Genomic DNA, 24,034 nt, shown 5'->3' with positions numbered 1-24,034 from the left:
GAAATATTCTGGGATTAAAATGGACACATATTTTGGCCTTTACTGTCAGCTGTAAAGAGAAGTTTGGATATGCTGTGAGAAGGAGCTTGCTGATACATGACACAAAGCAGCATTTTTCATGCCCTGGAATGGCTTCTGCCTGCAGGCATATGGAAGACCATGGTCTGCTCCTGTAGGACCCTTGGAAGAAAGCAAATTTAAACTCTGCCAAGGAATTGCCTAGATTCTCTGTGTAACACTTTACCCTAGCAATTGAATATATTTAGGGGACACAGATCAGGACTTGTGGAAAAGTGCAAAACACAGTGTGGAAAACAGTGAAAAATGGCCCATTCTATGAGGATTTAAAGAACTGTAAGGAGGAGCCAGTCTGCAGGGTGATACCATTTCCTCCTCAGGAATGGAGGGGAAGGTTATCTTTGATCTGATCCACTTTCATGATCAGAAGAGGGATTTTGAAGCACTTTCACCCAGCTCCGACCGAGTGAAATTCTTACAGAAGGTAGAAGAAAGGGAAGACATCTTTTGCTGACATTGGTCTGGAGACTAATAGAGGGGGATGGGGCTCTAGCAGGAAGCAGCTTGTAAAAATTCCTGCAGCAGTATCAGCATTGCACTTTACTCCCTCCTGAGCAGTTTTTTGGCCCAAAGAGGATCAGAGCTGTTTGCTGAGCTGGGCTGAGCCGCATGAACATCCCTGGCACAGTCAGGCGGTGGGACTGACTGCAGCGGGTCTGCTCACCACGGGGGAAAGGACACCAGAACAAAGCCTCGCTGTCCCGAAGGGAAAGTAGGAGATGCACCGGCACTATTTCATCCTCTGCAGCTGGAGCACATCACAGAGGCTGGCTAACAATACTCGACAGAGGCTCAGAGCAGAGCATGAGTTAGATCTCGCCTGTGGCTGATGTGAGAAGTGGAATTAAAATGTGGTTTCTTGATCTGGAATTCTCGTCAGATAATCAATTCTTGTGGGAAATACAATAAGCCCTTTGATGACTCATTATTCCAGATCTTTTTGATGATATTTCAAGTGGTCCAAGGGATTTATCCACACAGATACCATTAAACCTACCGCATAAAACACAATTGCAATTCCCAAGTTGCTTTGAAATTTTCAGGCCTTGTTTCACCCAAAAAATGAAAACCCCGTGTTGGGCAGCCCGCAGTGAGTAGGTGGTGCGGGAGGAGCCCTGCCAGCGGCGGTATTTACCCCATCCCGCTTTGGTGCGCTTGGAGGGGACTCATCAAAGCTCCATTTCCACCTCGCTCCGCCGTGCTGGCGATTCACGGCCAGCTCTGGGCCCAGGAGCCCCTCCCTGGCAGCCAGAACAGCGCCGGGGCCAGCGGTGCACAGATGTGCACAGGAGCTGCGCCCGCCTGCTCCTGCTCTCACACCGGCTGTGTGCCCACAGCCGCTGACCTCTCTGCATCTCAGCAGCCTTCGGGAGCTCTGCTTCCTTCTTTGCTTCTCTCCCTTCCACAGGAGAATGGCACAGGAATGTGCCATCTCTTCTTGCTGCTATCTTAATATTTCTCTGACCGCATCCGCGTCGCGGCATCCTTAGGAGCTTCTTGACACTACACGCTGCGGTGTTCATTTAATTTAAGAGGTAATTAAGAGGCAGTGCCCCATGGGGAGAAATGCACACCTTCCTCAACCTGCAGGGAGGCTCTGGGCTCCTGCCCAAAGCAGCAACCGGCCGCGTGTGCTGTGAGCATCTGGTGGTGAGAAAGGAGTGCTGCATCTGCAGGATCCCGTGGCACGGAGATCACACCGGCTAACAGAGAAGCCTCTGGTCCACAAAGCCTTTCTCTCCCAGCTATCCCTCTTACAGACATGTGAGGTGAGATGAAGAGAAGCCAAGTCACAGTGCTTGTGTAAGCTGTGTCTGAGGACCAGTATAGCATCCAGCAGCTTCTGGGACAGTAGGGGAGGAAGGAGAACATCCAGCTGAATTGAATGGGAACCTCCATCTGGAAATGACAGCACTAGAGCAGGGGAATACAGGGAAGATTTAGGGAGGAACATATGGGTGCTGGATGTGTGGTTGTGAGACAGTATCACAGGGATAAAGTGGGAAGCCAGATTTCAAGTATAACTGAAAGAGTGTGAGAAAAAATGAGCTGGAAGAAATAATCCCCCTCTGTCTTTTCTGAGGGAAATGGCCCAGAAGGAGCCTCCTAGGGCTGTTTCATTTTCACCCCTGGACAAAAGGAGATTGTATGCCAATGTAATAGGTTTCCTCTGAGGAATCTAGATGGAGGTTCCATTCCCAGCCAACACATAAAATATAATGGATCTAAATGTAATGCATATAATCTCAGGGGTCCCAGGCAGACCTGACTGCCCTACCATCAGGAGCTGAATGCAGAGCAGGGCCCCACACAGGCCAGGACTTTGGGAAGAAACAACCCACACTCACAATCCCATTGGCCTTGGGTACATGTGTAGGGGACTGCTCTCCAGTGCCCTTATGTCCCTTGTCTCCTGCTGCAGGTCAGAGGCAGGGAGCTTGTGAGACACAGACTCTGCTCTGCCTCAAGTTTCTTTTTTGAAGCCAATCAGTTTTCCCATAAGATTGGAGGTAAAGGCAATCACATCTTTCCATGTGGTGATTTCAGGCACAGATGTAGATGTTTTTAGCATCAGGCAGATAACTAAAATAAATCAAGCCCTGACAACCTTGTGATTATATATTCATCTAAGAGCTCTTGAAGCCACCACAAGAAGCTTCTTTGTATCTAACAACACCTCCCTTCACAAGGCTTCCTCTTGTTTGGGTGGTCTTGTACCCACTCCAGCGTTTTCAGTGTCTGTACAATGTTTACTTGGGGAAAAGGAAGGGGTGGCAGATGGGGGTTGGGGCAAGTGTCTTTCTTCCAGGTTGCCAGAAGTCCTCCCTTGGCAAGAGCCAGCACCTCTGGGCAGAGATACAAGAAAACTTGCCTGCTTAAATGCTGTGCAGCAATGATGGTGCTGTGGGGCTGCTCCTCTTCACTGCTGCAGAAGATCACTGTGAAAGGCTCTCCTCACTGCTGGGGCTGCAGGAGATCACTGTGAAAGGCTCTCCTCACTGCTGGGGCTGCAGGAGATCACTGTGAAAGGCTCTCTTCACTGCTGGGGCTGCAGGAGATCACTGTGAAAGGATCTCCTCACTGCTGGGGCTGCAGATCACTGTGAGAGGATCTCCTCACTGCTGGGGCTGCAGGAGATCCCTGTGAGAGGCTCTCCTCACTGCTGGGGCTGCAGGAGATCACTGTGAAAGGATCTCCTCACTGCTGGGCCTGCAGGAGATCACTGTGAAAGGCTCTCCTCACTGCTGGGGCTGCAGGAGATCACTGTGAAAGGCTCTCCTCACTGCTGGGGCTGCAGGAGATCACTGTGAGGGGTTCTCCTCACTGCTGGGGCTGCAGGAGATCACTGTGAGGGGTTCTCCTCACTGCTGGGGCTGCAGGAGATCACTGTGAGAGGCTCTCCTCACTGCTGGGGCTGCAGAAGATCACTGTGAAAGGCTCTCCTCACTGCTGGGGCTGCAGGAGATCACTGTGAAAGGATCTCCTCACTGCTGGGGCTGCAGGAGATCACTGTGAGAGGATCTCCTCACTCCCCCCACAGCAGCACTGACAGAGTGTGGTGTAAGGGGATGCAGTGGAAACTGGGACAAGAGACAGAGCTGGGCCACAGTTGTTGTAAGAACATAAGTGGGTTACAGGAGAGGTTGGTGAAACGTGAAGACTCGTCCTGCAATTTGACCTATTTTGGTGTCTTTAGGGACAGCTGATGCTCTTTTTTTCTGTTGTTAGAAGAGGCTGCTATGGGAAATTCTGTAGCTGCTCCTTAAAGGCAGAGCTGCAGAAGCAAAACTGGGAGCTAATGGCATGAGGGTGAAACCCCATTTTGCCCCAGGGTGCACTTCCCCCTGCCCCTGGCAGGGCCAGTTTCCCATGGGCTGGTGATGTTCCACAGAAGCAGACCACTCCTCTCCTTGGCTCCCACTCTCCCTGTAACTGACACTGAACCCTGAAACCCCTTGTCTACCAAAAAAATGACCCTTGATGTGTAGCAAACTGATCTCCCTTCCCCTACCGTGTCTGCTTTCCTACATGGACCACTGCATGCAGACACGGCCCACAGCTCCTGTCCCCACTGGCCTCTGCCCTGCCTCTTTGCACACAAGCATGCCTACAGATGGAGAACAGCTCTTAAATTTATTTTTTAGATGCCGTGAAAGAAATTTATTTTCATCCAGGAACTTTTTAGATCTAGTTTGTGGAAGGTGCATCCAACCTTATGCATTAGATGTGGTGAGGAAAACTCCAAAACTGTTTTCTACCCAAACCCTACTGAATGAAACATGGGCCCTTCAGAGTAAAACCCAACAAACCAACAACTAAAACACTGCACCAAAAGCCCCAAAGCCCAAGCAATTCTATCTTTGAGCAGAATGTGGTGAAAATGTTCAGAAACTCTGGGAATATATCTAGCATGAGTTACTTCTTGCCTGGAAGATGATACCAGAGGCAAGAGATTCAATACTCATCTTCTGCTTGTTATTATTCTTTAGTTTAAACATTTCAAGCACACAACTAGTGAGAAGAAAAAGAATGCCTATTGACCAGTTACATATCTGCAGTCACAAACAGCAGTGTGTGGAAGAAAAACAATGTGAAAAGAAATGATGGGCTGAAAATTATGTAGCCAAACACTTATGTATTAGTGCTGTTAGTCTCAGAAATGAGAATAAGTCTGAACTGGAGCTCCATTCCAGCACTCACGTGTTTTAGCCATCTGCCTTTGGGTTAAAGCATAGACCTGCATCAGACATTAGGGGGCTTGTCTGCTGACATGGATGTGGCACCCTTGTGTTTATCTGCAGTTTATTACAGGTCATGTGCTCTGTGACTGAGTAAGAGCTGGCTCCCTCACATTGGTTTCTGCATTCTGGGTTCAATGGGGATTTCTGTGTGAAAGAAAATATCACACTGACCAAGAGAGAAACTGAGTTTGCAGATGTGAAAGAAAGTATGGACATAGAGGGGTGGGGAGGAGGTGGGTGGGAGGAGAAGGAGCTTCATCAGAGAGGCAGAGATTTTGCTACAGAGGCAGATATGGGGAGTCTGTGAGATGAGCAGGGTGGAGATCTGGCACTCAGACCTGGGGGAAGTCAGCTTTTCTTGAAAACTCTAAGGACATGATGTGGAGCCTTGCTGCTACTTGATACTACTTTACTTTTTACAAAATTAAATTACATTTTGCAATTTACAAATTTCTTTGCACTTCTCTTTCCAATTCCTGTCAGCATTGGTTATTTGTTCCTCCAGCACTGCAGTGTTTGGGCCAATGCAATGGGAAAGGTTTGCGGGACACTTTGAGTCCTTTCTGAGAAGACTCATCAAAGGTGATGCCCGAGCTGTCAGGTTGCTGGCTGGCTGGCAGCTGTCCCTCCACTGTCCCCTGCTGCAGGAATGTGTGGCTTCCTATTTCTTCTAACATGGAGACACGCTGAGTTTATGGTTGGAGTAGTTGGTGGGGCTTGGGGTCAATGAACATTGCTGGACATTGCAGGGAGAGGAAAGAGAGGAGCTGGGTCTGTCAGCAGCACCGTGAAAGAGAGAGACACTTTCTCATCTTCTCTCTTCTGAGCTGCAAGAATACCCAAATACGAAAGCAAAGGATTCTGGATAGAAACCTCATATTTATTTCCTCAGTGTGGGAACCCCCATGAGGAAGAAAATAACTTTATCCCAGGAGCTGCTAGAAAGAGCCTTTGGGGCAGTATTTATGCAGCAGCAATATCTAGACTTTCACAGGAAGGGAAATATAGTGCAGTCAAATAAAAGTCTATTCTCTAAATTGTTCCCTCCTGAACAAAAAGAAAAAAAAAGAAGTGTATGTCATGCTGAGCTGAAATGCTGGATGATGTTTTAGAAATCATTTGGAGGAGAGAGAGATGAGGGTTATTTACATTGATGTCTGCAACCTCATAATTCCCAGAAGGCCAGCAGCCTGCAGATGGGTTGTCTGCCTCAAAAATAAACCAAGTTACACTCAGGCAGACACACAAGAAGGTTTCCTTACTCTTCCTGCTTTTATGGGTAACACTAAGCAGTAGAAGAATTCAGCATTCTCATACCTCAGGAAATGTCTGTGGATGTCAAGGGTCTAAATTATCAAGCATTAATATGTTCCATCTGGACATCCTGCCTGAATGCTTGGCAGGTCTTATTTTATTTTGTGTTGTGTGCTTGGAGCAGTCCCTGAAGCCCTGTCTCAGGAGCAGCCATTTCCTCTGTTCAGTGCGCAAGTGTCACAGCAGAGGCTCCTTCTGCAGGAGCATTGAGCTGGCAGAGCTGTCCACAGAGTGCATGTTCCCAGTCCCACTGAGCTCTTTCTCTGTGCCTGTTCCCTGCAGCACTGAGCAGTGCTGTTTTCCCAGCCCCACTCTTGGCTCCCTGGCTCGGCTGTAGCACACAGCAGCCTGCTGCAGACGGAGTGAGGGACAGCACAAAAGGGAAGCTGCTGGACTCCTGCTGGTTTGGGTTATTGAGTAGCTGGAAGCACAGTGGAGGCAGAGTATGCTGGGAAGATGCAAGACAGCCACTGATTAGCACAGATGCATCCTCCAAACCTTGGCAATCCAACAGGCTTGTAGGTGAACAGTCATGATGGAAGAGGATCTTCTACAGCGTCTTCCAAATCAGCAAATCACTGCAGTGAAAGTTTCTCTTTGACTGGCAGAATCTCTGTAGTTTTGGTGTTTGTTGTTCTAAATTCAGTCTCTCCCATCCTTGGCTTTTTTTTAAAAAAAAATTGATCTGCAGGAAATGAAGCTAATATTTCATTTTAACTGTCAGCTTGTTCTACAAAGCACTGTGTGAGAAGAGTAAATGTGACTGGACCTTGACCTGCCTCACAAAACATCTGACCCTCTCCCTCCACAAACACACACTTTTTGACATGTTTATTTGTGGAAGAACATATACAAAGCCAGATGAGCCCAGGCAAAAGAATTCATTCATGAGGAAGGAAAACAGCTAATATTCCCATTTCACCAGGGCTTTTGAATAAATAAATAGAGCAATTAATAATTAATAGATTTAAACTGGAACTCCTTACTCTAGGCAAAATTCCCCTTCAATGAGCTCTTTCCTCAAGCAAATATAGGTCAGAAATTTGTGATCTGATGTGAAAAAGATTTTAAAAAAAATAATAATTGTGGGTTGATTTCCTCCCCTCCTGAAAGAAACATTAACTGAAAGAGCCACGTGGAAAGTAGAAGTCTGTACTGTTCTCTGGATTGTGTCCAATGCTGGGGAAAGGAGGAAGCTAAGGGATGGTCTGTGTCCTTCTTACACGTCTTTGGTTCAAGAGGCAGCCATAAAGGCATCCAGGGGAGGGCATCACAAGGCCTCCTGAGCCCTACTTTTATAGGGCAGGGAGACAATCTGTGGGAGAGCTTCCTGAGCAGGGAAACCATAATATAGCTGGACTCACCACTAATCCCATGCACAAACACAATCTACAAATCATCCACAGATATTTCTTTGCTCACTGCCTAAAATGATGGCTAACAGCTTCAGACTAAGAATTGGGCAGACCTGGAGCATTCCTGTGAGAGAAATCAAAGCTACAACACATGAGTGTCATGATTCAGTTGATTTTGAGGGCCCCTTCTTATGTGCTTTTCTTCCATTTTTACTCTGGAGAGTCTTAGGAGAAAAAATATACACAACTGATTCAGTGAAGGAGTTTGAATCATCAGTACTTGGGTTTTTACTGGGTGTTTTGAGTTTTTTTTCTCCCCCTATTGTTAATTTCTCTTAGTTCTGTATTTTTCTCTGCTTGTTAGCTAAATTGCCATCCAAGTAACCTCTTGTGGCTGTATTTCATCCTTGGGTTTTGCTAATGTCTGTGTGATGTTTCTACCCAAATTCTCCATCCACACTTAGTCCCCGTCCTGTCCTGCTCTGCTCTCTGCTCCCTGTTTTGTTTCCCCAGGACTTCTGAGGCTCCTCTTTATCCCACTTGGGCTGTCTGTCCTTTTTAAGTCCAAACACTTTGCTTGTCTGCTTCTTGCAGGTTTCCAGCTCTCTTGAGATATGTACACAACTGCTTTCCTGAGCTAAGCCAGGAGCCTTCATCTCCCCACAAATGCCCCCCACAAATCATATTTCCTTCTGTTTGGAATAACAGCAAGTGAACAAAAAGACCAAACAACACACTGATGACAAAGATTTCACTTTAGTCAGTAGAGATGAAAGGAGACTCAAAGCAACTTCTTGTAGAATCAGACAGGTAAATGGCAACAAAAGAAATTCAGTGCTATTATTTTCTTTATAAAACTCATCGCAGGAAGGCACTTCAACTATTTGTAGGCTGTAAAGGCTTCTACATTAGCTCTGACAGATAGGAGAGATAACAACATATCATGGCAGAGAGAGTTCAGAAAGGCCTTTTTGACCTTGGTCAGCAAAGCTAACTCTTGTAGACTGTGAAAGGAATGGAATGGAAAAATGTTCTGGAACATTTCTGGGACATACATGCTGAATAGTTGACATTTATGTTTAAAAAATGACCCAGAAATTGCCCCAGGGATGTCTCAGTTTGTTTTCTTTGAAGAAGGCTGTAAACTGCTTCTATTTCATAGTGTATGGGACATGAAGTAACTCTCTGAACTTCATAAGCTTTATCAGAGAAGTCAAGTGGGATAGCATTTTATAGAAAGCACATTCTCCATCTATTCCTTGGCCAGGAGTGAGCCTTCATCAGTGTTTTCTCAGCAGCTGTGGCTGGGGCAGAGAGGAGGGCCAGGATGAGCAGGGAGAGGGGACTGGGACCTGGCAGGTTTGGAGGGCTGGTCCAGCTGCACGGTGGGAGTGACAGACAAGCACCCTCAGACCAACCAGCAAGTGGCAAATGGCAGCACAAGGGGACAATATCCAATGGCAATATCTTTTTCTCCAGCAGAGTGACTCATTCAGCCACGGCTGGCAGCTGGGGCTCATTAGTTGCTTTACCTATTGAGGAGGCAGAGTGGTCTGTGATTTGCTGAGGAAATATTAATTGCATAAAAAGATAATTACGGAAAAGCAATTCACTTCATGAAATTACTGTTTTGAGAAGGTGGCAGCTCTAGTGCTGGGGCAAGTGGATAATGCAGGAAGCAGCGGGTGTTACAGTACATTGAGCAATTAAACACACGCTCCTGGCTGAGCTGTGTTCATAAGCTGAGCAGCCTGGGAATCGCTCGCCCCAAGCACGCTCGAGATGTCATCTCCATGACAGATTCACTGCCACATAGACACAGCCTCCGACACTGGCCCGCATCAGTGGATAATTTGGCTTTCCAGAAGAGTCAGGGCTCTCCAGGGCAGCTCTGGGGACCTGCTGCTTTGAGCTGGGCTTGGCCCCAGGCTGGGTGATCCCCCTGTGCAGAGGCACAGCCAGTGTCTGGCGGTGCAGCAGCTGCAGGGGCCTGGGTGGTCACATCTCCCAGGTGTCCTCTAGACAGGTGTCCCCTCTCCTGCAGAGTCTCTTGCCATGGCTGTTTGCAGGCAAGCCCCACTGCTGGGATGGGCACTGCCAAGTGCCCCGTTGGGACGTGGCTGACCAGAGGTTGGGATGGTCTCTCGGTGGAGTGTGGCTCAGTGTGTGCAGATGGGCTCCCACCCTGGCAAGAGGGCTTGGGCCCCATGGCTGATGAGCTGCTCTGGTGACCATGGGGAGAGGGTAACTAACACTGCCTGCAGTGCAGCCAGGGCTTCTGCCTGCTTTGGCATTTGAGCCTTCTATCTTCAGAGAAAGTAACAAAGCAATTTTAACCCACTGAGGTCTTGCAGAGAGCAGCAATGCTCCAATGTGCAGTGAGACAGGTCATGGCAATAACAACCCCATTCCAGAGGAATTTGTACCAGGGACTCAGGAGTGACAAAGGGGCAGAATTACAGGGAACTGAAGTGAATTCAGGGTGGCACAGCTGTTGGCTGGCTGCAAAGTCCCAAATCCTATTGTATTGCTTCAGCCTTCGTGTCACGTGTGATCCACTTGGGTTTCATTAGTAAAAATATTCTCCTTGTACATGGGAGACAGGCTGCGAGGCTTCAGAGGAGCTGATTCAGATGAGAATGTCCCAGCAGAACAATTGGTGCTATTTATAAAAAATGCACTCTTTGCAGTGTATAATTAGAAGCTTTGCCTTCCACACACAAATTGGAGATAATGGCTCTGAAAGAAAGTGAAGGAAATCCAAACAGAACAATTTCTTTCCTGAAACTCACTTGTTAAAAACTCCTTCAGCTTTTCCCCACACTCTCATCTGGATATCTCGTCTCTCCATGTCCCAGCTAAATAACTAGTGGTCTGGGGATGTGGAAGTACCACAGAACGTTTTGCAGCCAGGAAGGTAGCTCAGGCAGGTAGAAGTAAAACCTGTGGGTTTGTTACAACCTCATACTCAAAGACCACTTTTGAAAGCCCCACCTGTTGATGACAGAGCTGCCTGGAAGAGAGGAAGCTGCTATGGCTAGAGATCTGGACTTTCCAAGGTGGAGCAATATGTATTTTCAAAATTTACTGTGGAAAGATAAATCCCAGCTGTTCCATTTTCTGACTCCAACACAGAAATAGCTTTAATTGATAATTACACTTTAAAATTTAAAAGTACCGTGTCTCCATAATGTTAACACATATCATGTGTATGGATTAAAAACATGACATTCATTCTTAATAAACTTTCAGAGGTCTGCAATAAGTGCACACAATTAAAGTGAATTACTAGCTTTCAAAAAGACAGCAAGGTAGTTCACAAAAATTAAAACATAGAGAAATCAGAAAATTGCTCAAGAAACCCTTCTCCATCCGTATTTTTCTTAAAACGGATACAAAGTATTCCCACAAGAGATCTCGGCTTTCAGGAGGCAGCACCTTCTCAGGCTGTGCTGTCAGCGCCACTTGTCTGTCCTCAGCTCAGCAGCCAGCCCAGCTTGCTGCGAGTGAGGAACCTCCTCAGCAGCTGTCTGGCCTTTTGGGAGGTGTCTTGGCCCCAGACCAAGGGAGGAAGGGAAGCCAAGAACCTGGTCAGCAAGCTCTCCCACCAGCACTGTGGCCTGGGCTGATGCTGGCAGGGTGGGGACAGCCACCCTGATGGGTAGAAGATTTTAATTAAAACCTGTCATATGGCAAAACTCTTGGGGTCCAAAGACCAACTACTTCTCCATCTAGGCAGAGAGCAGCCCTTCAAAGCATGTGAGATCTCAAGTGCAGGTATGGAGATTGCCGAGTGCATTTGCTTGCAATATGAGCTCTCTCTTTACAAATTATAAGTTGATGGTAATTAAATTATTTTCATATATTTATCATTGTTTTAAAGTGATAAAAAATTTGCTTTAAAAGCAGTAAAGGGAATACTCACAGTCCCTCTGTGCAGCTCTTTTTTACTCCTCTTTTGCAGAGAGATAAAATAAGGTGCTGTAGATCAGCATAAGTATCTGGTTTGGAGATCAGACAAATAGCTAGATGCAGACCTAGAAATAGAAACCAGGAAACTTATTTTTCACTCTGTGCACAACAGTATCATCCATTCTCCTCCTATGGGAAAGGGAAACAATGAAATTATCATGGGAGTGCTGGGAGTATTAGGAAGGCTGGAAGGAAAACATTTCCTTCCCCACACGTAGCTCCGCGTTGGCTTCCTTTCTCTGCTGACCACCATGAGCAGTAGCACACCCTCAAGTCTTGTGTCCTAAGGAAATGTGTCATTTGCATTTCTGACACTTACTGGGTGCCATGAACTCCTCACAGCTACAAGGCTACCCTTATTGAGCCTTACATGCATCCTTTGGGTGGGAGATGGAAGATCTGGTTGCTCACCAGCTGAGGACAGTGTATTGAGCCAATCAGTGGCACTCCCTTTCACAACAGCTTTCTCTGAAATCACAACAGACACCGCTATCTGGAGACATGTTCACTCCTGACCCCTTAGCTACAGCCTCACAGCAAATATCTTACCACAGGATTCTTGAAAACTCTTCTAATTATTATAATCTTTTTTTAAAAAAAGTCTTACCTGTTTACTTGACATTTAGTTCAGAATATGCGATTTTCTGTGCTCTGCACTTTGTTGCTGGTAGTTTTTCCTCAAAGTTCATTCCTTCCACCTCTGTCTGCTGAGCTTACATGAACTTGCTTAGGATTGAATGATAAATGTTTAAAAAGTGCTTCCAGCAGCGTGGACTGAAATTTGGCAGGCTAAATCCTGCTGAGGATAGACACAGGCTGAAACGGCAGGACAGTCTGGATACGGATCAGCTTTATCCAAGCAGAAGGCAGCACCACTGCAGCCTTCTCCTGCCTAGGACGTAGCCAGCAACCTGCTAGCAGGACAACGGTGAAAATGAAGCCTCTATCTGCAGATGGACTGCTCCTGAAACCTGGGGCCTTTTTTCCAATATGCTCATTTGACCAGAAGGAAGAAGCTGTGGATAGGACTGGGGAGTCACCTATAACCTCAATATGACTTGTTTGATTTAGCATGGATAATTCCTTAGGCATCTGTGATCAGTGGGACCTGCTTGCAGCTGGGCCCCTTAATGCTGTTCACTTTTCAAAGAAATGCAGTAATGGAGTAGAACAGGCAGTAATGAAACTCTAAAGGACCCCAAAGTAGAGCTTCTTTTTCTCTTCCTTTAATTGCCAGGCTAATGTTCCACATAAATATCTAGCAGCTGGTTATTTGTGTATGTCACTTTGAAAGCCTGGCTAAAGAACAAGAGAGAGTACAGCTGGGAGTCAAAAAAGCTTTCAGAGGAGATAAGGCACTTTGCCACCAGCACTTCATGGGCGGGGCATTCAGACAGCAACATAATTTTAAAAGATTAAGTGCAGAGAGCATTAAGTTCATACAGAAATTAAGTATTTATTAAACATATGTACCAGAGGCAGCCACAAAGCACCAGGTTTAAGAGAGGATTCCCGAGATAAAAGGCAAATACAGGTGGTATATAATTCTCTCTGGTTCCATAAGGACAAATCAGTCAGACATTGCTAAATGAAAAAAAAAAGCATAAACCTTTGAAATGCGCTGAGCAGTAATTGCCTAATGTCAAAAAGACAAAGCACAGGGTTCTTTCTCTATTATCTTTATTATTTGTAATTAACTTTTTGCTCAAACCTGCAGCCATAACTGCTCCAGGTACAGAGTCACTGTCTGGGAAGCTACTGTAGGCTGACATTTTAAAGGCAGAAGGGATCTGAGCAAGTCCCTGAAAAGCAGGGTCTCTGCCTCTGTAGACAGTTCCTCTGATTTCTCATGCAAATATATGGATAAATATCCAATTATCTGTATCTGACAGCCAGGCATGACTGTATGAATAGAAACATGCAGCTGTGTGCTCATCTTAGACTCGGTGTTTAAAGACTGTCTCCTGCCCCAAGGAAGTTGGCATTCGAGAGGAGAGATGTGTTAACCCCCAGACATAAGCTGAAAAGCCAAGGAAGCTCACGTGAGCCACCTCCAGCAGAACTGTCTCTCCTGGACACAGGTGAGTAGAAGATCAGCTAATGGTTCAGCACTGTGCTGAGGAGCAGAGGGCAGCGCACGGCACATGTGGCACAGCAGGTTCCTGTGCTGGGCTGCTGGGAACCACTGCAAATGGAGCCTGTGTGGCTCAGCAGTGACAATAAGAGAGAAAACTGAAAATAATCACAAGTAAAGATATGAAAGTGAATACTTACTAAAGAAGAAAGTCTTGGTTAAACTCAGAAAGCAGGTTTTAGAAAGGGATCAGACGCTGCAGATGAGAAAATTTGCAGGGACATCAGTCAGAGGAACTCAGCCTTAATGTGAGACCCTTCTTTTTAAACTCTTAAGAAATAACACTAAATTTTGAACTCTACTTGATCTAATTAAGTATGATCCTGTCATCTTACCATAGTCTAAGTAATATGAGGTGTATATCTGCTGGTACTTTCCAGCAAGCTGGTTCTTTTCACATTTTTCTCATGGAAAATCTTGACTTATCTCTTTCTCTCACCTCTGATATTTGTCCATTACCTAAATTCCACTTAGCTTAACTAAAGCAAAGATGGCGTAAGATGCCTATTACAGTTACTCATTTCTGGTAAACCACTACTCATATTCATATCATATTCTATTTCTAGAGATTATAAACAATTTCCTCTATAATACAAGGCTGCTTCACTATTTATAGACCTAAAAGAGTATCAAAGGGCCAACACTTGAGAGACAGGACATGATCAATTGCCAGCATTACTGCCAGGGCCAAGAAAAATCTGTGAGAAGATAGTTTGAAGAGGTGATATTGGATGGAGGAAGTTTCCCACCAGCCATTTCCAAACAGGGGCTTTGCTATCCAGATGTGAGCTCCTGGCACAGCTGCTCCTTGGTGCCACGGGACTCCCTTTCTCACTCTTCAGAGAGCTGGTTCTGAGCAGCAGTGCAAGTGCTGCTGCCCTTGTTCATTGTGCAGGACTTCACTTTCAGGATGACTGTATTCAGCCCTTTCCTGTCAAATCCATCTCCTTTAAGTTATCTCCAAAATGGAGAAAATCTTAGGCATTTCCTAATGCCTGGTGTCATAAACTGTGTCATAAAAAGCTGAATGGACTTAGAGCAGCCTAAGCTAATTTAGAAGATCCATTTACTGGTAGGATATCATTTCCTTTTGGATTTGTGAACCACAAAAAATAAAAAAATTAAAGGTTTTTTTCCCCCCCCCCTGCTTTTAAATGCTTGCCAAATGGTCCTGGAAACATGTTGACATGGATGCTCTCAACATGGACAGTCTCTAACTGTGCAATTAATGACTCTCAAATATTTGCACTGTGGGAATGTGGGAGTGCTATTGTTTTTCTTCCCAGGCAAGCATGATGTCCACATCACTCAACACCCCCTTCCAACGTTTTTGGAATAGCTTTTTTTAGTTTTAGAATATGCCCTGCACAAATAGCTGTGTGACATTTTTTTTGAGACCCGATTTACTTTATGTGCTTTCTTCAAATATTTTTGGGAAATAGATAAATATATCAGGAATGTATGGCAGGGAATGAACCTTTAGAGGAAAACAGTATCACAGATATTTCAGCTCTATCTGCTCCAACCTTCCCCACTTACCTCTGCAGCTCATCTTTGGGTTTTAAATGGCCTTGGACAAGGCCACAGGATTCAGGTACTTTTTTTCAATGAAAAATGAGGTGGACACCACTCACACATCTCACAGAAGAGCTGTTTTCCTTCAGTCTTGGGTTTTTCTGTGACTGTGTGTGTGCCCTGCCAAGCATTTTCATATTGCTTCCTCACCAGACCAAATGCAAACCATCTGACAGTCATTACCAGGGCTAACAATGCTGGGACCTCTCGCCTTTCCATGTTCTTTCCGATGCAGGGAGATGGAAATGTGGAAGTTTCCACAAGATCACCTCCAGGAAATGGACACAGCATTGTCCCACTCCCATTTCCACTGACAGGGAAGGACATGGAGGTTGCCTGAATGGAGGTCTTTCATGCATGATAAGAGAAGTTCAAGGGAAAAATGGATTTTATGTATTCAACATTTTAAGGTATAAAGTTGAAAAGCCTAAAAATCAGAACTCATTTTGCCTAGTGAGCACAAATGTATCCAAAAAGTAGCAATACCTGCATCTCCACCATGCTGTATGCTGTATTCATACCATGTTGGTATGAATTCCATATTTTTGGAAAAAAAGGTGAGGGATAGACCTGCCTAGGAGGTCTTTAAAAAGGCCTTTTAATCTCCAGTCTTTGTTTTGAATTACCCTCTGGGCTAGTTTTGACTCAAGGGATATTATAAGCTGAGGAGTCCTCCTCCTGATAGAGGTAATGAAAGAACAGTTTGTGCCAAGCAATACCAAACTGACTGCACTGAACAACCCAGAGACTTCTCTGGGAAACCAGAAACCTGTGGGTGAAAACTATTGACCCGTGACTTTTTATTTTTTGTCATAGCTAGCTTCCAAATGTCACTGCCACTCAGTTTGCCAGCAGTAGCACCCCTGTGCTAGGAACTAAACTGGGATACTGATTTATACAGCAAAAGCTCAGAGTGGAAAACAAAAACCCTCCAAACTCCATCATGATTTTATCCAACCTTAGGAACAGCCAGGAAGTTTTCACAGTCAGAGTTTATCTGATGCATTTTTTTAATGCATCCAAAGACCAACTCGAATTTGAGTTTTGCTTTCCAAAAAAGGGTTGTGTTCCACAATGTGCCTGTTTGAGTAACCTCTGTAGACAGGATGTGAGAAGCTCACAGGTAAATGTTACAGAAAGCCCAAAGCCCTCTTTGTACAGCTATTCTTAGCAGAGATTTTATTGACCCAAAATAATCTGTATTGCTTAAGATGCCAGTTCTGGTAAAAAGTGCTAGACTGACAACTGTGGGGACTTGAGGTTTGTTTACTCAGTGAACCAAGAGAAAAGATAACAGCAGCAGGGAATACTTCCTTCCCAGCACTCCCTGCCAACTTTATTCTTAATACCCAACTTTTGTACCGAAGCAGTTTTTTGGAGCCCCAACCAGCAGCTTCTGTAAAAATAGACTGTAAAAATAGACAACCTCTTCCATTCTAGCAAGCAGGACCAGGATAGTAAAGCACTTTTCACTCCCTTGAGATTTCCAATGAAACAGCAGCTACATTCTGCGGATTTTCACTGTCCCACCAAGACCCGCAAACTAATTTTATGCAGGGAACAGTGTGAACACCTGATATCACCTAATCACTCACCATCTCCTTAGGCTGCCATCAAAATCCTGGTTTAGGAGGACCCTGACCTAAAGCTGTGATATGTTTCTGAGTAGTACATATGCTTTAGCCGAAAGAAGAGGAACAGCAGAAAGAAAACTAAGACAAGGGGATAGTTAGTAGAAACTGCATTATTGAGACATCTGTTTGCCACAGGGGCAGCAGAAAAGACAGACTTGTGAAAATTGCCTTCAGTGGTCAGGGTTGAAGCTGAAGAACCTGACAACATCTTGATTTTGAGAGGAACTCCAGTGGAAGGAGATGGCATCTCCACTTGGAGTCCATTCAGTTTAGCACCCAGAGACAAGTGCAGCCCTCCAGCACAGATCACTCTAATTGCATCCTATTTGCAGTGTAATTGCCCTATAAACAGACACACAAATACAGCATAAGATAATTTGGATCTGCAATTATGTGCAGTTGGCAACATTCATTGCTCCCTGCTCTACTTATCCCTAATGAATGGCCTGTGCAAACAGCAGGCTTGGTACTGGGATAACTTTAAATGTGACGTGGTCAAGGGTAGTGCCAGAGATCAGCACTGTTTGTCACAGAGTGAGGAAATGAAGGAGTATCAATGTCTAGCAGGAGCAATGAGCAGATCCCCAAAGCCTGGAGGGTCAGAGGAACAGTACATGGCCAAAAGATTCAGAGGACTCAAACTCTGCTTTTGACCTGGAAATGTGGTTTCAGGAAAATAATCTGAGTGTCTGAATCAATTTCATCCCCTATAGGTTGCTGTCCTCCTCATTTCTTTGAAATTGAGATGGGACACAGAAGAAAATTTTTATGAAAGAGCTGAGATATTCTGTTATTTTAACAATCCACAAGGGATCCTCATGTCCAGTAAATGCTTTAAAATATTAGCGAATGCAAGAACATTAGAGATATATGACTTAAAGGTGTCAGCACCTGATGAGAGAGGCACTGGCTAAAGAGGCTCAGGAATATCCCCAAAGTCAGAAATTTTAGGACCAGGTATGTCTGAGGTGTTGACAGCAGACCATGGGGAAACAGGGACATCCTCATCACCTCAAGCTTGTGAAACAAAGCAATTTAATCCTGGGAAACTATATTCCTTGTAGCAAAGAAAGCCCTTCTGGGCCTGACAGATGGAGAAAATGGAGTTTCTGTCCCTGGAAGCTACAGTTCTGGGAAACAGAGCTGGGCCCTGAGTGAATCAAAACTGTCTGTGAGGCTCTCCAGCAGATTTATCATTTGCTAAACAGTGATGATAATGGTGAAAAAATATCCATGTTCTAAAAAAATCTACTGCAAAGGGAAACCACCCAGCTGGGCTTCCACTCTCTGTGTGAATTCAGGCTGTAGTATTATCTGGGAGATGCCTTCTTGCTGGCAAATGGTAGCCAGTACCTGCTGGAAGGGAAAAAAAGCAAAACATTTTTTCTGGCCCACCTCTCCTGTGGAGGTGGATCCTCCCAGGAGTGACTCAGCAGCTTAGCTCAGAATTGCTCTTTTGCTGCCCTCCATTTCTTTCTTGCATTCCAAGGAATGCAGATCATTTACTTTGGCCTCCCTAGGCTGATCCTCTCGGGGTTTGTTCTCCTCCCCTCCCAGAGGACCACGACCCCCTCCGGAGTGTCCCATGCCATCAGGGGCAGAGCTGGTGCAGCAGGGCTGTCTGGGGACCTTCCTCAGAGGGACAGCACTCAGCCTTGGTGCTCCTGCACCAAGAGGGTGCTTTGTGCAGGAGGCAAAAAACCTCATATGTGCCATTGCATTTGAGGAATTAAATATCTAGGAACTAAGCATGAATTTCTGTTCTCTCTTGTTTGATTAAGGTTATGAAGTACCATCTTGGTGGGGCTAGCATCCTTTCCCATATGCAGCCTCTGGCAGTTAAGGCTTCTCCTCTTTTGTATTCAGCAGCTTAGTGCCCTTCCCACTGGGTAATGAAATCTCCTGTCTAATGGCAAAGTTTCCTCACACAGGCACTTATTAGGCCCCAGGAAATTTAAGGAAAAGCAGAGGAATTTTTCCACCCATGCCGAGCAGAGTGTGAGCCATGGGTGGGTGGGCAGCACACTTGGATTTGGTGGCTTTGGAAGGCAGTAATGCATCTCCCTGGAGAAAGGAAACTCCAACATACCCTGGGAACCCATCCTCCCACTCTTTTTGAGGAAACACTAACAGAGGCTGCTTCTGGTCCATCTCTTTTCTGGCATGTGTTTGTCTTTTTGGACCCCTATTCCCATGAGTTTGCCTGTGTTTTTCTGTGCTGTACAGAGAAAGTTTCATTCAGATGTCGGCCTCATCCTTCCATCACACTGCTACTCTTCACATTTCTGCTCTCTTAAACCAGGAGAGCCCCATGGGGCTGGGCAGCCCTGGATCACCCCAGCAGGCTGCCCAGCCCCATGGAGCAGAGCATCACAGCAGGCCAGGCTCCCTGCTGCAGTCCTGGCAGCCCAGCAGCTGCTGCCAGCTCTCCCTGGCCCAGGAGCCCTGCCCAGGGAGGCATTAGCCACGCACAAGCCTGTCGACCTGGAGCAATGCAATGCTGGCCCTGCTTCAGCTGGAGAGCTCAGCAGGGCCTGGCTCTGGATAATCACAGCAACCTAGGCACAGCCTCCAGGCTCAGCAAATGCTGTATTTAATGTGAATAAAATAATTATAGGACTGGCACTCACTGCAGTTAGAAAGAGAAAAGACCGCCTGTACTTTCAATGTGTGTTACCACTAAGGAGCACTGTTTTCTTTAGTTTCTTAATTTAAATTTTCTTTAAATTCTTCTTCCTACCCTGGAGCATTTGAGAGCTTTTAAGAACTAGTGATGGAAGGAGAGAAGAGGGGGAGAACTTGAAATAAATTCTCTGCTGGGCTCCAGGAATCCTCTGGTGCCAGATCCTTCTCCTCACCCCACCAGCAGCCAAACTTCTGCTTGGACCTAGAGAGAACATGAAGAAAGGGTTTATTGCATGGCTGCCTAAAGGGTAGAGAAGCCCTTTAGGGAAGAGAAGCAGCCCATTCTTATCTTTGGCACTGGAGCAACAGAAGAGCCCTACCATTAGAGTCAGAGAAAAAGAGATCTAAGATGACATTTTTTAAGTCCCCTGTCAAAGACAGCAGTTGCAGTAAGCAAGACTTTTCTTTAACTTGCCAGTAGATACTGAACTGCCTCATGATGAACAGTTTTTGGCAGCCTGTGAACATGGAGGATGGATCATCTGGACGCATCTGTGGGTTGCAGATGGGGCAAGTGTTTTGCTGAACTTCAGGGGACCCTGGGATCTTGGCTGCATACACAGAAGGAGCAACAATTTCAGGGGCTTTTGCAAAACAGCACCCACAATAACAAGCATTTTTTTCTCGTTCTTTCCAGAGCTGCACAACTCTTCCAGTGTATTAGGAACAAGGCTACCCTGTAAGTCCTAACAACATCCATCAGGAAGGATGATACAATAGTGCATGGAATAAATGTGTGTGGGAGGAAAGGAGGGGCATGAGGAGATCATCTACATAATTTTTAAATCCAGGCAGATCAGATGTGCTGAAGCAGCTCCTTACATCCAGGGAGATGCAACAGCTGAGCAGGTGATTAATGAGGCCTCAGCTTGGCTGTGCTGAACATTCTGCCAAGGCGTGGGAAGGGACACAAATCAGCGAGCTGGGGTGGAGTTGCAAGGAGGCAACTTTAAAAATTGGTACCATTTGTCAGCTTGCTGCTTGCTTAGCTTGGGAAATTCCTCCCTGTCTGGGTTGCTCCAAGCATGGACAAGGGGATTGCAATCATTAATTTTGGAAGGCGCTTTGATAAAAAAATTTGATCATTAAAATTATTTCTTGATTTGAAAAAGATAATAAATTTCACAGTAGCCCATAATAGCACCATCAGCAAACACATTAATTCTCATGTTCCTTGGAGAGGAGCAATGGCAAAGATCAGTGATCCAGGTAAGTTGAAAGAAAGATGAAAGAAATTAACATAATATAACATTGACCTGGAGGAAAGTAGAGGGAGAATTGTGCCATGGCATGTTATAGTGCATAAGGAAGGAGGAGAGAGAACGTGCTGGCTGAAGCAGCACAATGGGCCTTGGGAGAGCCATAGCAACAGAAACAGATTGAGGTGATACAGCAAGAAGTGCTTCACAGCGAGAGGTTTCTCAAGGCAGAGATGACTGAACAGGACTGAACCAAGACCAGCCAAAGAAAATCTCTTTGGAAACTGCTGGCACTTGCTTCAGAAAATAGACCAGCATAGGTCAAAGCAGTCTCTTACCTCAGTTGAAATGAACCCTGACATGTCTGGTTTTCTTGGAGCTGGAGCAGTTCTTAGGTCCAGCAAAAGTTAAGGCAGCATTAACAACCACAGTGCTTGGCTCTAGCACTAATGCCCACTGGAGTGCATGTTGTGCGATAAGATGTGGGGTCCTGCATGCCTGTGCCATTTCATTGTGCGGTTTCTTAGGAAAGTAATCTTATTAGACTGTGGCAGAAAAGAATAAAAAGGATAATTCATTTTATCACATGATTTTGAAACAGACTGTTGTTGATTTTGAAACAGACACTGTTTTCTCCTCTATATTTACAGAGTCCAAGCTTTTAAACCCAGCAGGCCCAGGGCAATTCAGCCTGACCACCTGTTTTAGCAAGCTGGCCAGACTGTCTTACCAACAATTTCAGTTTCAGATGGGTAGCATCTGTTTAAGATCCACCACCTCTGATTGCTCTCCTTTTCCCAGTCTTTGGTCCGTTGCAAGTACTGTTCCAACATTCAGGTACAGATTAGAGCCTGTTCAAGCTGTCAGGTGACAGGAAACCTTTTCTAAATACACTCAGGATTGCAGTAACAAAGTGCTCAGGAAACAATATTGTCATTGCAAGGTGTTTATCTGCTAGGATTGCTTCAACATATCGATGATGAAGCTATCCTTGTGATCTTGGGCAGGAATCATTCTGGGAGGGGGCTGGATGCTGTGCTGCTAATGGCACAGATGCCTTCCACTTTCTACTCCGAAGCTTTCTACAGACTTTCTGTTCCCACCTCCATGTCCAAAGAGGATAGGGCATTTTGGTCTTGCAGGAAGAACTATGTCTCTGAAGTGTCTGAAAGGCTGATCTGTGGTGGGGATAAAGCCCTTCCATCCATTCATCCACCAGGAATTTAGAGAGTCAGGGTGAAATCTTGTTCCCCTCTGAAAAGGGAGGCAAAACTGCCCCCTGATTTCAGTGGCACTTGCAAGATGCATAATCAGTTTCAGTCAGTGGTAAATCTGCCTCTCCCACGAGGGTTAATGGGACAATTGATATAACCAGTGTAGGTATTGAGGACCAGAATACGTGCTGTTGGTAAATTGTAAAGGAGAAGATGAGAGTGGGCTTTAATTGTATTTGCTAGCAGACTTCACCACGTGTTGTGTGAAATAAGATATTACTAATGCTGTTAATCTGCAGTGACAGCAATCTTTTTTTACTCTGTGTGCTGACTGCTCACAATCACTAATCACTGGTGCTTGCTTTTCTTCAGTTAGTTCCTTTAATGAGCAATTATCCTGTACAATGGTGGACCCATGGTGGATATAATTTTCAGGTGGATACCTATGCCATACCATTCAATTATTACAAAAGCTGCATTAACTGAGTTAAATTATTAAGAAATATTTCCTGGTGTATGAAGTGGCAGCTGTTCTGGGACAAGGGGAATTCTCCAGGCTCATAAAAAGCATATGACAATGCAGCATAGGTCCTCATTGGAGAAACAGCTTTGGCTGTCTCTACTCAGACTCTTCAGTAGCTCTCAAGCTTGAAACATAATTTTAAGCCTACATGTACCAGAATGGGGGGAAAAGCCCCAAAACTTGAATTCAGGGCCTGGACCCTGAGCTTTCTAAAGTGGTGGCACAGTAGTCCCCCAGGTGCTGGCTGCCCACGTGATTGCACATCAGTATAAAAGGAGTCAGGTTTGTGTCCTGATCTTGCTTTGTCCAAATTAAAGACATCTAGACAAATAGCCACAGACATTTTGCCTTTCACAGAGTCAAACTAGATAGGGTGGTCCTCTTCTTCCTCTTGCTGCCCCACTGTTCTGCACATGCAGCCAATAAATCCAGTGAATGAGACTGCTTGTACAGCAGTTCCACTCAGAACTAATTCAGATTCTGCAGAAATGTTGTAGAATAATTTTGTGGAACTTTTTTCTTCTGTGTGTTTTTAGCTTCATGCATGTATTTGATCTCTTTCACTCTTAAAATATATCAGAAAGACTAGGAGACATTAATGATGAGATAGATGGCAGGTCGAAATTGCATTATCAACACTGCCTTGTCATCCACCATCTGGGTAAAATAACATGTAATAGAAATGAAAGTTTAAGCAAAAAAATCTGTTCAAAGGATTCAAGATTTGCCTCTCTAGCTTTACAGACAAAGCTGTATGACAACAACTACAGAGAGCAGTTTATTTTCTCTCTTCACAAACAGTGCTCAGTGGGATGCTCTGCAGACAGTATGCATGAATTTAGAATTCTGTGGAAACTCAGAGCAGGGAAAATGACCCTCAAGCATCCCTTTCTGTTCCCAAATCAATTGCTCAATTGCTCAGAAAATCAGATTCTGAGATAGGCTACTGGATACGATATGAATACATCGAATATATTGTGCCCAACTTCAGATTTTGAAGGTCTCAGAAGTTTCAATTAGTGAGGAAGGAAGACATTGTCCTGTGCTAGAGGCTCAAAACATCACCTCCTCCCCTTGTTCTGCCCAAATGCCTGTAGACACAGCTCAAGAACCCTGATGATCCTGAGATCCTGGTTTGTTCATCAGCTGCCTTTGCCTGTAACAGCACTGAAATGAGACACGAGGGCTGCCACTGCTAAGCCCATTGCATCGAGTGCTGATTTCTTGGGAATTTCCTCCCTCAGACCTTATATTTAGCTATGAATAGAGAACAATGCAAAACACCATTTGCATGGCATTTTCTTGGTTGTTTAGCTGGATGCCTTCTGTGTGAACAGATGAAGACCACCCAGAACACGGTATTTTAAGCAACTTTTGTTTACTTCTTCATTGTGCTGGAGGCCTGAATTGTGCTACACATACTGAAGTGGTTGGCACTGACTGTATCCTGCAGTAAATTCTTCCATAAAATTTTGGGAGATGGAGTGGGCTGGCTATAGGTGTAATCAAGGCAGGTTTGCCCTGAACCCTTGGCAGCACCCCACTTTTCTTCTAGTTAATTTGTAATAGTGTCCATTAGCTGCTTTCCACCCCCTGCTGAGAGAGGAGG

The 24,034-nt window shown here is 45.3% G+C and overlaps 1 long non-coding RNA gene across 1 annotated transcript in view; it reads right to left on the bottom strand.

Moving 5' to 3' along the window:
* Positions 1-8,226: 8,226 nt before the first annotated feature.
* LOC147652549 (uncharacterized) overlaps positions 8,227-24,034 on the bottom strand; it is a 30,454-nt gene continuing 14,646 nt past the window's right edge. Inside the window, exons 2-3 of the long non-coding RNA XR_015288551.1 lie at positions 11,415-11,526; positions 8,227-10,228 (exon numbers count right to left, since the gene is read on the bottom strand). This is a non-coding gene — a long non-coding RNA (uncharacterized LOC147652549). The remainder of the gene's footprint in view (positions 10,229-11,414; positions 11,527-24,034) is intronic.

The sequence above is a fragment of the Cyanistes caeruleus genome, chromosome 6, assembly GCF_971803275.1.
Source record: "Cyanistes caeruleus chromosome 6, bCyaCae1.hap1.1, whole genome shotgun sequence".
NCBI lineage: Eukaryota > Metazoa > Chordata > Aves > Passeriformes > Paridae > Cyanistes > Cyanistes caeruleus.
Note: the sequence above shows the minus strand (reverse complement) of the source record. Positions and strands in the feature narration are given on the sequence as shown.